This window comes from Sapajus apella, unplaced genomic scaffold, assembly GCF_009761245.1.
Source record: "Sapajus apella isolate SASKATOON/1434 unplaced genomic scaffold, GSC_monkey_1.0 scaffold2, whole genome shotgun sequence".
In the NCBI taxonomy this organism is placed as follows: Eukaryota; Metazoa; Chordata; class Mammalia; order Primates; family Cebidae; genus Sapajus; species Sapajus apella.
The window spans coordinates 53,166,088-53,180,949 of record NW_022436942.1 but is presented as its reverse complement, the minus strand read 5'-3'; the positions used below and the strand labels follow the sequence as shown (position 1 = coordinate 53,180,949).

The 14,862-nt window shown below is 43.6% G+C and overlaps 1 protein-coding gene across 7 annotated transcripts in view; it reads left to right on the top strand.

Moving 5' to 3' along the window:
* Positions 1-14,862, top strand: part of TMCC3 (transmembrane and coiled-coil domain family 3) — a 373,454-nt gene that overhangs the window by 275,142 nt on the left and 83,450 nt on the right. The window lies entirely within an intron of this gene.

The window sequence follows — 14,862 nt, the reverse complement described above, 5'->3', positions numbered from 1 at the left end:
AGCTGGGATTACAGGCACGCGCCACCATGCCCAGCTAATTTTTTGTATTTTTAGTAGAGACGGGGTTTCACCATGTTGACCAGGATGGTCTCGATCTCTTGACCTCGTGATCCACCCACCTCGGCCTCCCAAAGTGCTGGGATTACAGACATAAGCCACTGCACCTGGCCTTCTTTTTTTATTATTTTTTTTGAGACAGAGTCTTGCTGCGTCGCCAGGCACCAGGCTGGAGTGCAGTGGCGCAACCTCGGCTCACTGCAACCTCCACCTCCCAGGTTCAAGTGCTTCTCATGCCTCAGCACCCCTGCTGAGTAGCTGGGCTTACAGGCATGTACCATCACGCCCAGCTAATTTTTGTATTATTAGTAGAGATGGGCTTTCACCATGTTGGCCAGGCTGGTCTCAAACTCCTGGCCTCAAGTGATCTGCCTGCCTCAGCCTCCCAAAGTGCTGGGATTACAAGTGTGAGCCACTGCGCCCAGCCAGGGCACTTTGTTTCTAATATGTATCTGCAAACAAGGATTTTTCTACATAGTAAAATTAGCAAAAATAATCATTTCTACTATCCAGCTGTCCAGAGAACAAGGTAACTCTAAATACAGTTACATTGTGTTTAGTAAAGATAAATAACATTTCATAAAATTTGTTGAATGTATATGTGCACATACATGTGTATGTATATATCGGTAAACATGTATTTCATTCTTGGACGTCTCATTCAGAATTTATAATATCCTGGGTTATGGCATAGAGAAATTGGGTAGGTACTGTATATAGGTAGTTGCTGCTCAGTGATACTGCTCATTCTATGCTGAGTGTTGTATGGCACCTAAGAAAGTGAATGCTTTCAATAACTAGTAAAACACCCAGCAAAGATGATGAAACAAGGAGGGGCCCAACCCAACATTATACATCAGAGCCAAACGGATCTGGAAGGAGAAGTCCTTTGGAAAGGACTCATGGAAGAGATCTCGAAGGAGTGGTAGGATTTGGATACGACAGAGGCCTTGAAATGCTGTGTCCAGAAGGGAAGGGTGTAAGTATTGAGGTGAAACAAAAGGTTCAGAAATACCTTCATGTACCACAGTGCTGAGAACCGTTTGGTGAAGGGAGGAGGAAGACATTGGAAGTTTGAGAGGAAAAACTACTCAGAGCTCAAGTACCAGCAGGCGGAGGAATCCAGTCTCCTTACTGAAGGGAGAATCATTGAACATCTTAAGCAGTGAAATGTGAGGAAAGTGGAAGTTTAGAAGATTAGTGTAATGACCTCCTAGAGACTAGATGGAAGGAATAGAACACTGAAGACAAGGAAAGCTGGTGAAACGGTTGCCCTTGCTGTAGGAGAGATAGGAAATGAGGGTGTCGGTTAAGATAGGTGGCCCTGAGCATAGGAAGAAAGAGTCAATCTGGAGAGAAATTACTGGGCAAAAAACAGCAACAAAAAACAAAAGTAGGTGACAGTTTTAAAGAAGAGATGAAGAAGAGAGAACATCGATAAAATAATTACCCCATTTACACATAAGGTCATGGAATTAAGTATAACCAAGTCCCCAAATCCCCCATGTAATATCTGTAAAAACAAGCTTCCAAGTGTAATTCACATTCATTTATTCATTCTCTCTCTGTCTCTCTGTCATCCTCCGCCCCTGCCCCACCCTCCTTTTTTTAGAGATGGGGTCTTGCTATGTTACCCAGGCTGGCCCCCAACTCTTGGATTCAAATGATCCTCCTGGCCCAGCTTCCTGAGTAGCTGGCTAGGGCTACAAGCACATGCCACTGTGCCTGGCCATGCCATAATACTCTCAAAAAGTAGGCTAAGAAGGCTTTTTAGAGGAAGTAGCAAGTTATAATCGTTAGATATGCCTTTCTAATACGATTTTCTCTTGCTTAAAGACTTGCAGGTGGAAAATGTTAGACATCTGTCTTTAGGGTCGTAACTCAGAATCCTAGTTTTACTGAAAATAGCAACATAGAAGACTCATGACAGTTAGAAAACAAGAGTTGGCTATTGAGAATGTAAAGTTTAGTTATTTGACATAAGGTACCTTTATACAAGTCAAGTTAAACACCAGGTAAGACTGTAAAGCAGTATGGCAGCATCTTTGGCTTTGTGTGTGTGTGGGCGGGGGGGGTATCTTTTAAAAAATTATCTTTCCTTTTCAGGTTCATTGAAACTTGATTCTTAAGGGACTTCCTGGTGTGAATTTGAGACCCCGTTCGCCACTCTCCACTCTCCTTTCCGCTGCAAGACGCAGAGCAAGCGGCAGTTGTGTGCACACAAACACTCCGTGCCTGTGGGGGCAGTGGGGACAGTGACCAGCTTCTGTTGAAAGAGCTTAGTGATGGTGACAGCAGCAGCACTGTTCTTGGCTCTGGAGTTTTCTGAAGTTCCCACCTATCTGGGGTATGTTGGGTTTCATAAAGCACGGCCAGCACTTACAGCACTTCCTCTGCACAAGACCCTATCATAATCATGAATTCCTGTAGTCCTCACAGTCACACTGTGAGCCAGTAGATACTGCCTTCCTCATTTTACAGATGAGAAAATGGAGGCATAAACTTGCCCAAGACGAGGCAGTGCACATGGCAGTGCTGAACCTAGGCAGTCTCACTCTGAAATCTGTGCCTTTAACCGCTAACTTAGGCTACCACCCTGGAAGTGAACCTTTATTTAGGATACATGGCTATGGAATTAGAGCTTGCCCGTGAGGTCCGAGCTGCCTAGCTGCTGTGAGTGTTGTGAGTGGGCCCTGGAAGCCTGTTCCCTGTGTTTTGGAAATATAGCCAATCCAAATACAGACTTGGGTTCTAAGAAGGGTCATGGTAGAATGTTTATCTTTAAAATCACAGTCCACCATTTGTTTCATTTCTTTTATCCCAGATCACAAAACAGTATGATCTTGGAGGACGTCTGTTCTCTGTCCGAAACATGAATCTTTGGAGCCTTTAAACGGCCGTGGCTGTGGGAGAAGAAAGCCTCCTCTTATCTGCGCCTTGATAGCAGAGCATTTAATGAGTGTAGAACCTGCTGGAGCTTTAGCCAAAGAGGGGGTTCATGTACAAGCCAGTCTGGAGGATCTTTGTTAGTGGGTAAAATAGAAGTAACCCACATTTTTTATTATGCAAGGTACCTTGGGATTTAAGCTGGTTTCTTCTACTTATTGATGTCAAATTGAGAACAGCTCCCGTAATTGCCTCGTGGCTCCAAGGACTCTCAAGCAGCCTGTATTTGCTCTTCTGGTTTCTCTATCAATCATACATATTTTTTACATTTGCAGTATTTAATGGTAACACAGTGGTTCGAGTAAAGTAAGTAGATTTGAGGGGTGTTAGGGGCTATAGGAAACAGGTGTATGTATGATAAATGGTTTGGCAACACAGAAAGATCTCAAGAAAAGGTAGGATATTCCTGGAGCCAGGTGTACCTGGGCTGGAATCCCACCACTCTGCCACTTACTAGCTTTGAGTCCTAGTAAGTCAGTTTTCTCAGCTAGAAGATGGGAGTTTGAATTCGAATATCAGATTCTTGAAAGGAAAAAGAAAATAATGTACAGGAAACATTTAGAAAATTATTTATTTTTGAGATGGAGTTTTGCTCTGTCACCCAGGCTGGAGTGCAGTGGCACGATCTCGGCTCACTGCAATCTCTACCTCCCAGGTTCAAGCAGTTCTCTGCCTCAGCCTCCTAAGTAGCTGGGATTATAGGTGTGTGCCACCATGCCCGGCTAATTATTTATATTTTTAGTAGAGACGGGGTTTCACCATCTTGACCAGGCTGGTTTTGAACTCTTGACCCCATGATCCACCCACTTCAGCCTCCCAAAGTGCTGGGATTATAAGTGTGAGCCACCGCGCCTGGCCTTAGATAATTATTTGATGCTGATAAGTCTTTAGTAACTGATGACCTCTCTTTTCTGATAAACTTGAATGATATGGCAAGATCTGGTCCTCTCGTGCCATTCTTCCTGAGGCCTGCTTGCATCCTTTAAACAAGTCCTTGCCTTCTTGGACTTTGGAAGGTGAAAGGACTCTTCTGTGTTCATGTTCTACCAAACTGTGATTTCCTAAGGGACAGGAAACTGCATTTGAGAACCTTGCTGGTGCATTAGAGAAATTATTTATTTTTAATTTTATTTATTTATTTTTGAGATGGAGTCTTGCTCTGACACCAGGCTGGAGTGCAGTGGCCCGATCTTGGCTCACTGCAACCTCTGCCTCCCAGGTTCAAGCGATTCTCCTGCCTCAGCCTCCTGAGTAGTTGGGATTACAGGCATGCATCACCACATCTGGCTAATTTTTGTATTTTTAGTAGAGTCGGGGGGTTCGCCATGTTGGGTCAGGCTTATCTCGAACCACTGACCTCAGGTGATCTGCTTGCCTCTGCCTCACAAAGTGCTGGGATTACAGGTGTGAGCCACTGCTCCGGGCCTGAAAAATTATTTTTTAAAGTTTTTCATTTGATGCAGTACAAGACTGCTTCCTTATGCCATCCCAAATAATGGATTGAGTGAGAACATATGGGTGTGTCCAAAGGAGGAGGCACCTGAGCTGCCACAATTACAATGGTCCCCACAAGGGAAAAATCCCTTAGGGAGGAAAGGATCACACCTGCATATTCTGTACGTAGGAGATCTTAATATTTTTTTTTTCTTTTTCTTTCTTAGAGACAGAGTCTGGCTTTGTTGCCCAGGCTGGAATGCAGGGAAGCAGTCCTAGTTCACTGCAGCCTCAAACTCCTGGGCTCAATCAGTCCTCCCACCTCAGCCTCCTGAGTAGCTGGGACTGTAGGCATGCCACTATGCCTGGCTAATTTTTTTTAAATAGAGACACAGACTTGCTATGTTGCCCAGGCTTGTCTCAAACTCCTGGGCTCAAATGATCCTCTTGCCTCGGCCTCCCAAAGTGCTAGGATTACAGGCATGAGCCATCATACCTCGCAATATTTATCATTTGGTAATTGATCACCTCTGTTCCACTTGGAGCAGTGAAGAGCCATGACACACATCAGTTTCCTGACTATTTGACCTCTTGCATGTGTCGTAAGCCGTGAACCATTCATGGTCCAGTCTGTCTTGAAAGAGACCCAGCACAACCGCAGTTGCAAGTTCTTCTTGATCTCATTGCAAACAGCTGAACAAATGTAAACAACTAGGGCAGCCACTTGTCCCTAAACATCTGGCCGCCCTAGTTGGCTGCTAGTCAACAACTGATTCACTTAATAAGTACTAAGGTCCTATTGAGGAAAGAGCGTGGAGCAGACACAGGTAGCCTAGTAGACGATAGATGATCCTTCCCTCCAAGGAGGCATCTAAATGCTGGAGGAACAAATGTTCTTCAAACACCTGTCGTACCTAGCAGAATAAGCACTGTACAAGGAGCAAATGCAAATGAGGGGAAACACAGAGAAGGCAGTCAGTCCTAGCTGGGCATGGGGGTGGGAGAACCTTTGTGGGAGAGACACTGTTTGAATTGGTCCTTGAAAGGAGAATTGGGAAGGAGACCTTGCTAGGGTGAAGAACGAACACAGAAATCACAAGTGCATGCAGCGTTCAGGTGTGGCCAGCGTGTCACACACATCGAATAAGATGGAGGTTAAAAGATAGACATTAGTACAAATCCTGGCTCTGTGTCTTCTTAGCTGTCACCATAACTTATTTGATGCCTCCCACTTTTAAATCTGCAAGGCAGAGCTAATGACATGGAGATATATAAAGGTCCAGCCTTACCCTAGGGCTGTACATAGATGTGCTCAAAACGTGAAATGGATGGATCTGCTGGAAAATGACTAGGATAGGACCCTGATCAAGAGAGCCTTAAATTCTTTGTTAACCATTTCATACTTTAGGGAACATTAAAAATCTTTGGGAAGGAACAGGGCATAATCTGATTTATCTTTTGAAAAGATGATTTTATTCAACCCAAGGAAATCGGAGTGTTTCTTTGAGATGTAGTCTCACTGTCACCAGGCTGGAGTGCAGTGGTGTGATCTCGGCTCACTGCAACCACTACCTCCCGGGTTCAAGTGATTCTCCTGCCTCAGCCTCCCAAGTAGCTGGGACTACAGGTGCGCACCACCATGCCCAGCTAATTGTTTTTTCCTTTTTTTTTAATTGCATGTTGGACTACATGTGAAGAACATGCAAGATTGTTGCATAGGTACAAACATGGCAGTGTGATTTGCTGCCTTCCTCCCCTTCAACTATATCTGGCATTTCTCCCCATGTTGTCTCTCCCCAACTCCCCACCCACTGCTGTCCCTCCTCTGTTTCTCCCCAACAGACCCCAGTTGGTGATGCTCCCCTCCCTGTGTCCATGTGTTTGTTCTCATTGTTCAACACCCACCTGTGACTGAGAACATGTGGTGTTTGATTTTCTGTTCTTGTGACATTTTGCTGAGAACAATGATTTCCAGGTTCATCCACGTCCCTACAAAGGACACAAACTCATTGTTTTTGATGGCTGCATAATATTCCATGGTGTTTATGTGGCACATTTTCCCTGTCCAGTCTATCATCGATTGGCATTTGGGTTGGTTCCAGGTCTTTGCTATTGTAAACAGTGCTGCAGTGAACATTCATGTGCATGTGTCCTTATAATAGAATGATTTATAATCCTTTGGATATATACCTAGTAATGGGATTGCTGGGTCAAATGGAATTTCTATTTCTAGGTCCTTGAGGAATCACCACACTGTCTTCCACAATGGTTGAACTAATTTACACTCCCACCAACAGTGTAAAAGTGTTCTATTTCTCCACATCCTTTCCAGCCTCTGTTGTCTCCAGATTTTTTAATGATCGCCATTCTAGCTGGCATGAGATGGTATCTCAATGTAGTTTTGATTTGCATTTCTGTAATGATCAGTGATGATGAGCATTTTTTCATATGCTTGTTGGCCTCACGTATGTCTTCTTTTGTAAAGGGTCTGTTCATATCCTTCGCCCACTTTTGAATGGGCTTGTTTGTTTTTTTCTTGTAAATCTGTTTTAGTCCTTTGTAAATTCTGGATATCAGCCCTTTGTCAGATGGGTAGACTGCAAAAATTTTTTCCCATTCTGTTGGTTGCTGATTCACTCTAATGATGGTTTCTTTTGCTGTGCAGAAGCTGTGGAGTTTGATTAGGCCCCATTTGTCTATTTTGGCTTTTGTTGCCAATGCTTTTGGTGTTTTAGTCATGAAGTCCTTGCCTACACCTATGTCCTGAATGGTTTTGCCTAGATTTTCTTCTAGGGTTTTTATGGTGTTAGGTCTTATGTTTAAGTCTTCAACCCATCTGGAGTTAATTTTAGTGTAAGGTGTCAGGAAGGGGTCCAGTTTCTGCTTTCTGCACATGGCTAGCCAGCTTTCCCAACACCATTTATTAAACAGGGAATCCTTTCCCCATTGCTTGTTTTTTCAGGCTTGTCAAAGATCAGATGATTGTAGATGTGTTGTGTTGCCTTCGAGACCTCTGTTCTGTTCCATTGGTCTATATCTCTGTTTTGGTACCAGTACCATGCTGTTTTGATTAATGTACACTTGTAGTATGGTTTGAAGTCCGGTAGTGTGATGACTCCCACTTTGTTCCTTTTGCTTAGAATTGTCTTGGCTATGCGGGCTCTCTTTTGGTTCCATATGAAGTTTAAGGTGGTTTTCTCCAGTTCAGTGAAGAAGATCATCGGTAGCTTGATGGGGATAGCGTTAAATCTGTAAATTACTTTGGGCAGTATGGCCATTTTCATGATAGTGATTCTTCCTAACCATGAACATGGAATGCTTCTCCATCTGTTTGTGTCCTCTCTTATTTCGTTGAGCGGTGATTTGTAATTCTCCTTGAAGAGGTCCTTTACGTTCCTTGTTAGCTGTATTCCTAGGTATTTTATTCTCTTGGTAGCAATTGTGAATGGCAGTTCATTCTTGATTTGGCTCTCTTTAAGTCTGTTATTGGCGTATGGGAACGCTTGTGATTTTTGCACATTGATTTTGTATCCTGAGACTTCGCTGAAGTTGCTTATCAGTTTCAGGAGATTTTGGGCTGAGACGATGGGGTCTTCTAGATATATAATCATGTTGTCTGCAAATAGAGACAATTTGACTTCCTCCTTTCCTATTTGAATACCCATTATTTCTTTTTCTTGCCTGATTGCTCTGGCTAGAACTTCCGATACTATATTAAATAGGAGTGGTGAAAGAGGGCATCCTTGTCTAGTGCCAGATTTCAAAGAGAATGCTTCCAGTTTTTGCCCATTCAGTATGATATTGGCTGTTGGTTTATTGTAAATAGCTTTTATTATTTTGAGATATGTTCCGTCAATACCTAGCTTATTGAGGGTTTTTAGCATAAAGGGCTGTTGAATTTTGTCAAAGGCCTTCTCTGCATCAATTGAGATAATCATGTGGTTTTTGTCTTTGGTTCTGTTTATGTGGTGAATTACGTTTATAGACTTGTGTATGTTGAACTAGCCTTGCATCCCCAGGATGAATTCTACTTGATCATGTTGGATAAGCTTTTTGATGTGCTGTTGCAATCGGTTTGCCAGTATTTTATTGAAGATTTTTGCATCTATGTTCATCATGGTTATTGGCCTGAAGTTTTCTTTTCTTGCTGAGTCTCTGCAGGGTTTTGGTATCAGGATGATGTTGGTCTCATAAAATAATTTGGGAAGGATTCCCTCTTTTTGTATTGTTTGGAATAGTTTCAGAGGGAATGGTGCCAGCTCCTCTTTGTATGTCTAGTAGAATTTGGCTGTGAACCCATCTGGACCTGGGCTTTTTTTGGGTGGTAGGCTCTTAATTGCTGCCTCAACTTCAGATCTGGTTATTCAGGGTTTCGACTTCTTCCTGGTTTAGGCTTGGGAGGATGCAAGTGTCCAGGAATTTATCCATTTCTTCCAGGTTTACTGGTTTATGTGCATAGAGTTGTTTTTAATAATCTCTGATGATGGTTTGTATTTCTGTGGAATCTGTGGTGATGTCCCCTTTATCGTTTTTTATTGCATCTATTTGATTCCTCTCTCTTTTCTTTTTTATTAATCTGGCTAGTGGTCTATTTTGTTGATCTTTTCGAAAAACCAGCCCCTGGATTTATTGATTTTTTGAAGGTTTTTTTTTGTGCGTCTCTATCTCCTTCAGTTATGCTCTGATCTTAGTTATTTCTTGTCTTCTGCTAGGTTTTGAGGTTTTTTTGATCTTGCTCCTCCAGCACTTTCAATTTTGATGATAGGGTGTTGATTTTAGATCTCTCCTTGCTTCTCATGTGGGCATTTATTGCTATATATTTTCCTCTAGAGACTGCTTTAAATGTGTCCCAGAGATTCTGGTATGTTGTGTCTTCGTTCTCGTTGGTTTCAAAGAACATCTTTATTTCTGTCTTCATTTCATTGTTTATCCAGTCAACATTCAAGAGCCAGTTGTTCAGTTCCCATGAAGCTGTGCAGTTCTGAGTTAGTTTCTGATTTCTGAGTTCTAACTTGATTGCACTGTGGTCTGAGAGACTGTTTGTTATGATTTCCATTCTTTTTCATTTGTTGAGGAGTGATTTACTTCCAATGATGTGGTCAATTTTAGAGCAGGTGTGACGTGGTGCTGAGAAGAATGTATATTCTGTGGATTTGGGGTGGAGAGTTCTGTAGACGTCTATTAGGTTTGCTTGGTCCAGGTCTGAGTTCAAGTCCTGGATATCCTTGTTAATTTTCTGTCTCATTGATCTGTCTAATATTGACAATGGGGTGTTAAAGTCTCCCACTATTATTGTGTGGGAGTCTAAGTCTCTTTGTAAGTCATTAAGAACTTGCCTCATATATCTGGGTGCTCCTGTATTGGGTGCATATATATTTAGGATCGTTAGCTCTTCTTGTTGCATTGATCTTTTAACATTATGTAATGTCCTTCTTTGTCTCTTTTGATCTTTGTTGGTTTAAAGTCTATTTTATCAGAGACGAGAATTGCAGCTCCTGCTTTTATTTTGCTCTCCATTTGTTTGGCAAATCTTCCTCCATCCCTTTATTTTGAGCCTTTGTGTATCCTTGCATGTGAGATGGGTTTCCTGGATACAGCACACCGATGGGTTTTGGCTTTTTATCCAATTTGCAAGACTGTGTCTTTTGATTGGGGAATTTAGCCTATTTACATTTAGGGTTAATATTGTTATGTGTGAATTTGATCCTGCCTTTTTGATGCTAGCCGGCTGTTTTGCCTATTAGTTGATGCAGTTTCTTCATTGTGTTGATGCTCTTTACCATTTGGTATGCTTTTGGAGTGGCTGGTACTGGTTGTTTCTTTCTATGTTTAGTGCCTCTTTCAGGAGCTCTTGTAAATCAGACCTGGTGGTGATGAAATCTCTGAGTACTTGCTTGTTCGCAGAGGATTTTATTTTTCCTTCACTTATGAAGCGTAGTTTGGCTGGATATGAAATTCTGGTTGAAAGTTCTTTTCCTTAAGGATGTTGAATATTGGTCCCCACTTTCTTCTAGCTTGTAGTGTTTCTGCTGAGAGATCCGCTGTGAGTCTGATGGGCTTCCTTTTGGGTTACCCAACCTTTCTCTCTGGCTGCCCTTAGCATTTTCTCCTTCATTTCAACCCTGGTGAATCTGACTATTATGTGCCTTGGTGTTGCTCTTCTTGAGGAATATCTTTGTGGTTGTCTCTGTATTTCCTGGACTTGAATATTGGCCTGCCTTGCTAGGTTGGGGAAGTTTTCCTGGATAATATCCTGAAGAGTATTTTCCAGCTTGGATTCATTCTCTCTGTCACATTCAGGTACACCTATCAAACGTAGATAGGTCTTTTCACATAGTCCCATATTTCTTGGAGACTTTGTTCATTCCTTTTTACCCCTTTTTCTCTAACCTTGCCTTCTCATTTTATTTCGTAGAGTTGATCTTCGACCTCTGATATCCTTTCTTCTGCTTGGTCAATTCAGCTGTTGAAACTTGTGTATGCTTCGTGAAGTTCTCGTGTTGTGTTTTTCAGCTCCATCAATTCACTTATATTCCTAAGTTGTTTATTCTTGTTAGCATTTTCTCAAATCTTTTTTCAAGGTTCTTAGTTTCTTTGCATTGGGTTAGAACATGTTCTTTTAGCTCACAGAAGTTTCTTATTACCCACCTTCTGAAGCCTGATTCTGTCAATTCATCACACTCGTTCTCCATCTAGCCTTGTTCCCTTGCTGGTGAGGAGTTATGATCCTTTGTAGGAGGAGAGGCGTTCTGGTTTCTGGTGTTTTCATCCTTTCTGCACTGGTTTCTTCCCATCTTTGTGGATTTATCCACCTGTCGTCTTTGTAGTTGTTGACTTTCAGATTGGGTCTCTGAGTGGACATCCTGTTGATGATGAAGTTATTTCTGTTTCTTAGTTTTCCTTCTAACAGTCAGGCCCCTCTGCTGTAGGACTGCTGAGGTCCACTCCAGGCCCTGCTTGCGTGGGGATCACCTGCAGCAGCTGCAGAACAGTAAGGGTTGCTGCCAGTTTCTTCTTCTGCTATCTTCGTCCCAGAAGGATACCCGCCAGATGTCAGTCTGAGCTCTCCTTTATGAGGTGACTCTTTGGATATACGGGGGTCAGGGAGCTGCTTGAGGAGACAGTGTGTCCTTTATAGGAGCTCAAGTGCTGAGCTGTGAGCTCCATTGTTCATTCAGAGCTGCTGGGCAGGTACGTTTAAGTCTGCTGCAGCAGAACTCATAAACCCCCTTTTTTTTTTTCCCCAGTAGCTCTGTTATGGGGAGTTAGGGCTTTATTTATGAGTTTCTGTTGTGCTGCTGCCTTTTTTCAGGGCTGCCCTGCCCAGCGAGGAGGCAGCCTAGTCATTATCTGCCTGCAGAGGCTTTGCTGAGCTACTGTGGGCTCTGCTCAGCTGCCGTGTGAACTTCCCTGCAGTTCTGTTTATACTGGTGTAGTGAGAAGTGCCTCAGCAATGGCAGCCCACCTCTATAATGGCTGACCGTCTCTGTAATGGTGGGCTGCCTTGGCAATGGCGGGCTGCCTCAGCAATGACAAACTACCTCCGTAGTGGTGGGCTGCCTCGGTAATGGTGGACGCCCCTCCCCCACAGAGCTGGACCATCCGGAGTTCAGCTGTGCTTGCTGTGAAACTCTCAATCCAGAACATTTCTGATTGCTGTTTTTTTGTGGGTGTGGGACCAGCCGAGCCTGATCACCTGGCTCCCTGCCTCAGAGCCTGTTTTTTTTTTTTTTTTTTTTTTCTTAGTTGAACGGTCGACTGTCTCCCAGGTGTTCCCATTGCCTATTGAAAAGGTGCCAGGATCTGTGTGATTTCCTGTGCGGCAACCCACTGCGCCAGCTGAAACAGTGGTGCTGAGATTTGTTGCACTTTTTTGCCCAGGAACCTCCTGACCTGGTTCCCTGTTTCAGTCTCCTTTTTAATCAAATGAATGGGCGACTCTGCCTTCCCAGAGCTCCAGTCTCCAGCTAAAACAGTGCCTGGACCCATGTATTTTGTACAGAGAACCACTGTGCGGGGGCATCAGCCCAAACAGCCACGCCACACGGGCCAAAAGAGCCGCGGGGGGCCAAACCAGCTATGCTGGCAACCCGTGGGGCTCCTCTGCCTGGGAATCTCCTGGTCTGTGGGCAATAAAAATTCGTCTGGAAATGCAGCATCCACTCACCCTCCACGCTTTCACTGGGAGTTGCAATCCTGAGCTGCTCCTAATCTGACATCTTGGATCCCCTAATTTTTGTATTTTTAGTAGAGATGGGGTTTCACCCTGTTGGCCAGGAGGATGGTCTCCATATCTTGACCTCATGATCCGCCCACCTTGATTTCCCAAAGTGTTGGGGTTACAGGCGTGAGCCACCATGCCCGGCCGGAAATCAGAGTGTTTATGTTGATGGCCTCATTTGAAGGCTGAGTACAACTTCACAGTCAGGCTGTTTTTCTGTGCTAGAAATAAATACGGTACCAAAATATTGATTGAATGTACTTTTCATGGACGCTTTTTTCTTTAAGTGGAATGCTGTATTATTTTGATACAACTAAAGGTAGCTTTTTAGTTCTAATTGCCATTTTGTTATAATACTGCTGGCTTATATTAGAAAAAATAAAAATGCCCAAAATTAGCTTCAGTATCACAAAAGGGAAAGATGTGACTATTGATCAGTTTTTCTTCTACTCTTAAAAAGCTACTTATTTCTAAGCTTTGTCTGATAGCTAGCAGTATTCTGATCCATTTATAAGAAAATTCTATACTGCAAATCATCCAGTATTTGTTATGCTACCAAAAATAAATGCTCACCCACAGATAATGATTTGATTATGAGGCTTGCATTTGCTTTGGGAATACGCTACGGGGCTTCAGTACCAAACACTGTTTCCTGACTCAGTCTTACATAGCAACTTTTCAAAGGACGTGAGCCAAGGTGTGAGCATAATGTGGCTTTCTCTGATGCCCTAGGAATGGGGATGGGGAAGTAGTGGTGCACGTTCATGAGCTGGGTGTGTTTGACCACATTCCCACTGTGAAACATAGGAGTGCTGATACAGTGTTCATCTCTGGGCAAGATGATGTAGCTAGCATCTATAGGTTAAAGTATATCCTCCTCTTTCCACTAAGATTATGATTATGATAAGACACACGGAAAATAGAGTAGTGCTAATACCCAAAAGTCAAAAAGGGAGGGGAAAACAAATAGGCTGATCACCAGATATAACAGTTACTCAAGTCTGATTCTGAATTTCCTAGCATCAGAGGCAAAAAGGGAAACAGTTATTGTCATCTGATAGATAACACTGCGCACCCTTGTTATATTCACTTATCTGGGAAGCTATACTTCAGGAGACAAGTTACTTTCCCTTTTGGGTAGGGTGGATATAATGAACACAGCATGGCCTGATAGAGTTTGTTCAGGCTGGAGATGCCGAAAGACTCCAAGACAGATGCTGGATTTGTAACTATCGTTTAGAAACTTACACTAAGTACAGGTCCCTTCCAAGAAGGCCCACCCGGCATGTTTTAGGGGTAAGCGAGGTGGTGAATGAATGTTACGGGCAAGGAGAAGACTGGGTCACCAGGGCAGGGCAGTAGGCGGACCTTCTGCTCCCAGGCTTGGCCTCTTTGCTCTGCTCTCTGACTAAGGGCCTTGGAGACTCATTTTTCCTGGGGTGGTTCTCTCAGAGTAAACATGGTATGCCCACATCCCCTTCCTTGCTGGCTTCCCCTCTTCCTGGGGAGGTTTTACTGACAGTCACTGTCAGAAACCTATGGGAATGAACAAGCATGGATGGGAAATTTTCCAGAACTGCCCACAAAAGACCTTAAGTTTAGTAGTGCCCGCCAGCTCTTGCTCACCTTTTCTCCTCTGATGAGTTAGGAACGAAAAGCCTCAGTGGACATTTATTGTGTTTAGTCCTAAAATGAGGGCTTCCTGCTGCTGCTTCAGAACTCAGCATCCCCCTTCTCCCCACAAGAGGAAACTGTGAACCCTTCCTTCAAGAAGGCCTGCTTCTGCCAGGCACAGTGGCTCATGCATATAATCACAACACCTTGGGAGGCTGAGGCGAGAGGCTCGCTTGAGTCCAGGAGTTCAAGGTTCCAGTGAGCTAGTGATTGCATCATTGCACTCTAGCCAGGGTGACAGAGCGAGAGACGTATGTGTGTGTGTGTGTGTGTGTGTGTGTACATGTACATATTTAAATTTAAAAGATGTGGTTCTTACTCCCAGGCCTGGAGAGGTAAGGGGCAGATATCAAATGGACACTTCCCTTTCCCAGACTTGCTCATTTTCAAGGTACACGGGGTCCCCAGAGACTCTCTCCTCCTCTTAGAAATAATCTGCTTTGGGTGTTGCCTCACATCCCTCCACAGTTTCCTCCCCAGGGACTGTGACTGTCCTTGCCCTGCAATTGGTGCTCATGTAAGGTGGGTCT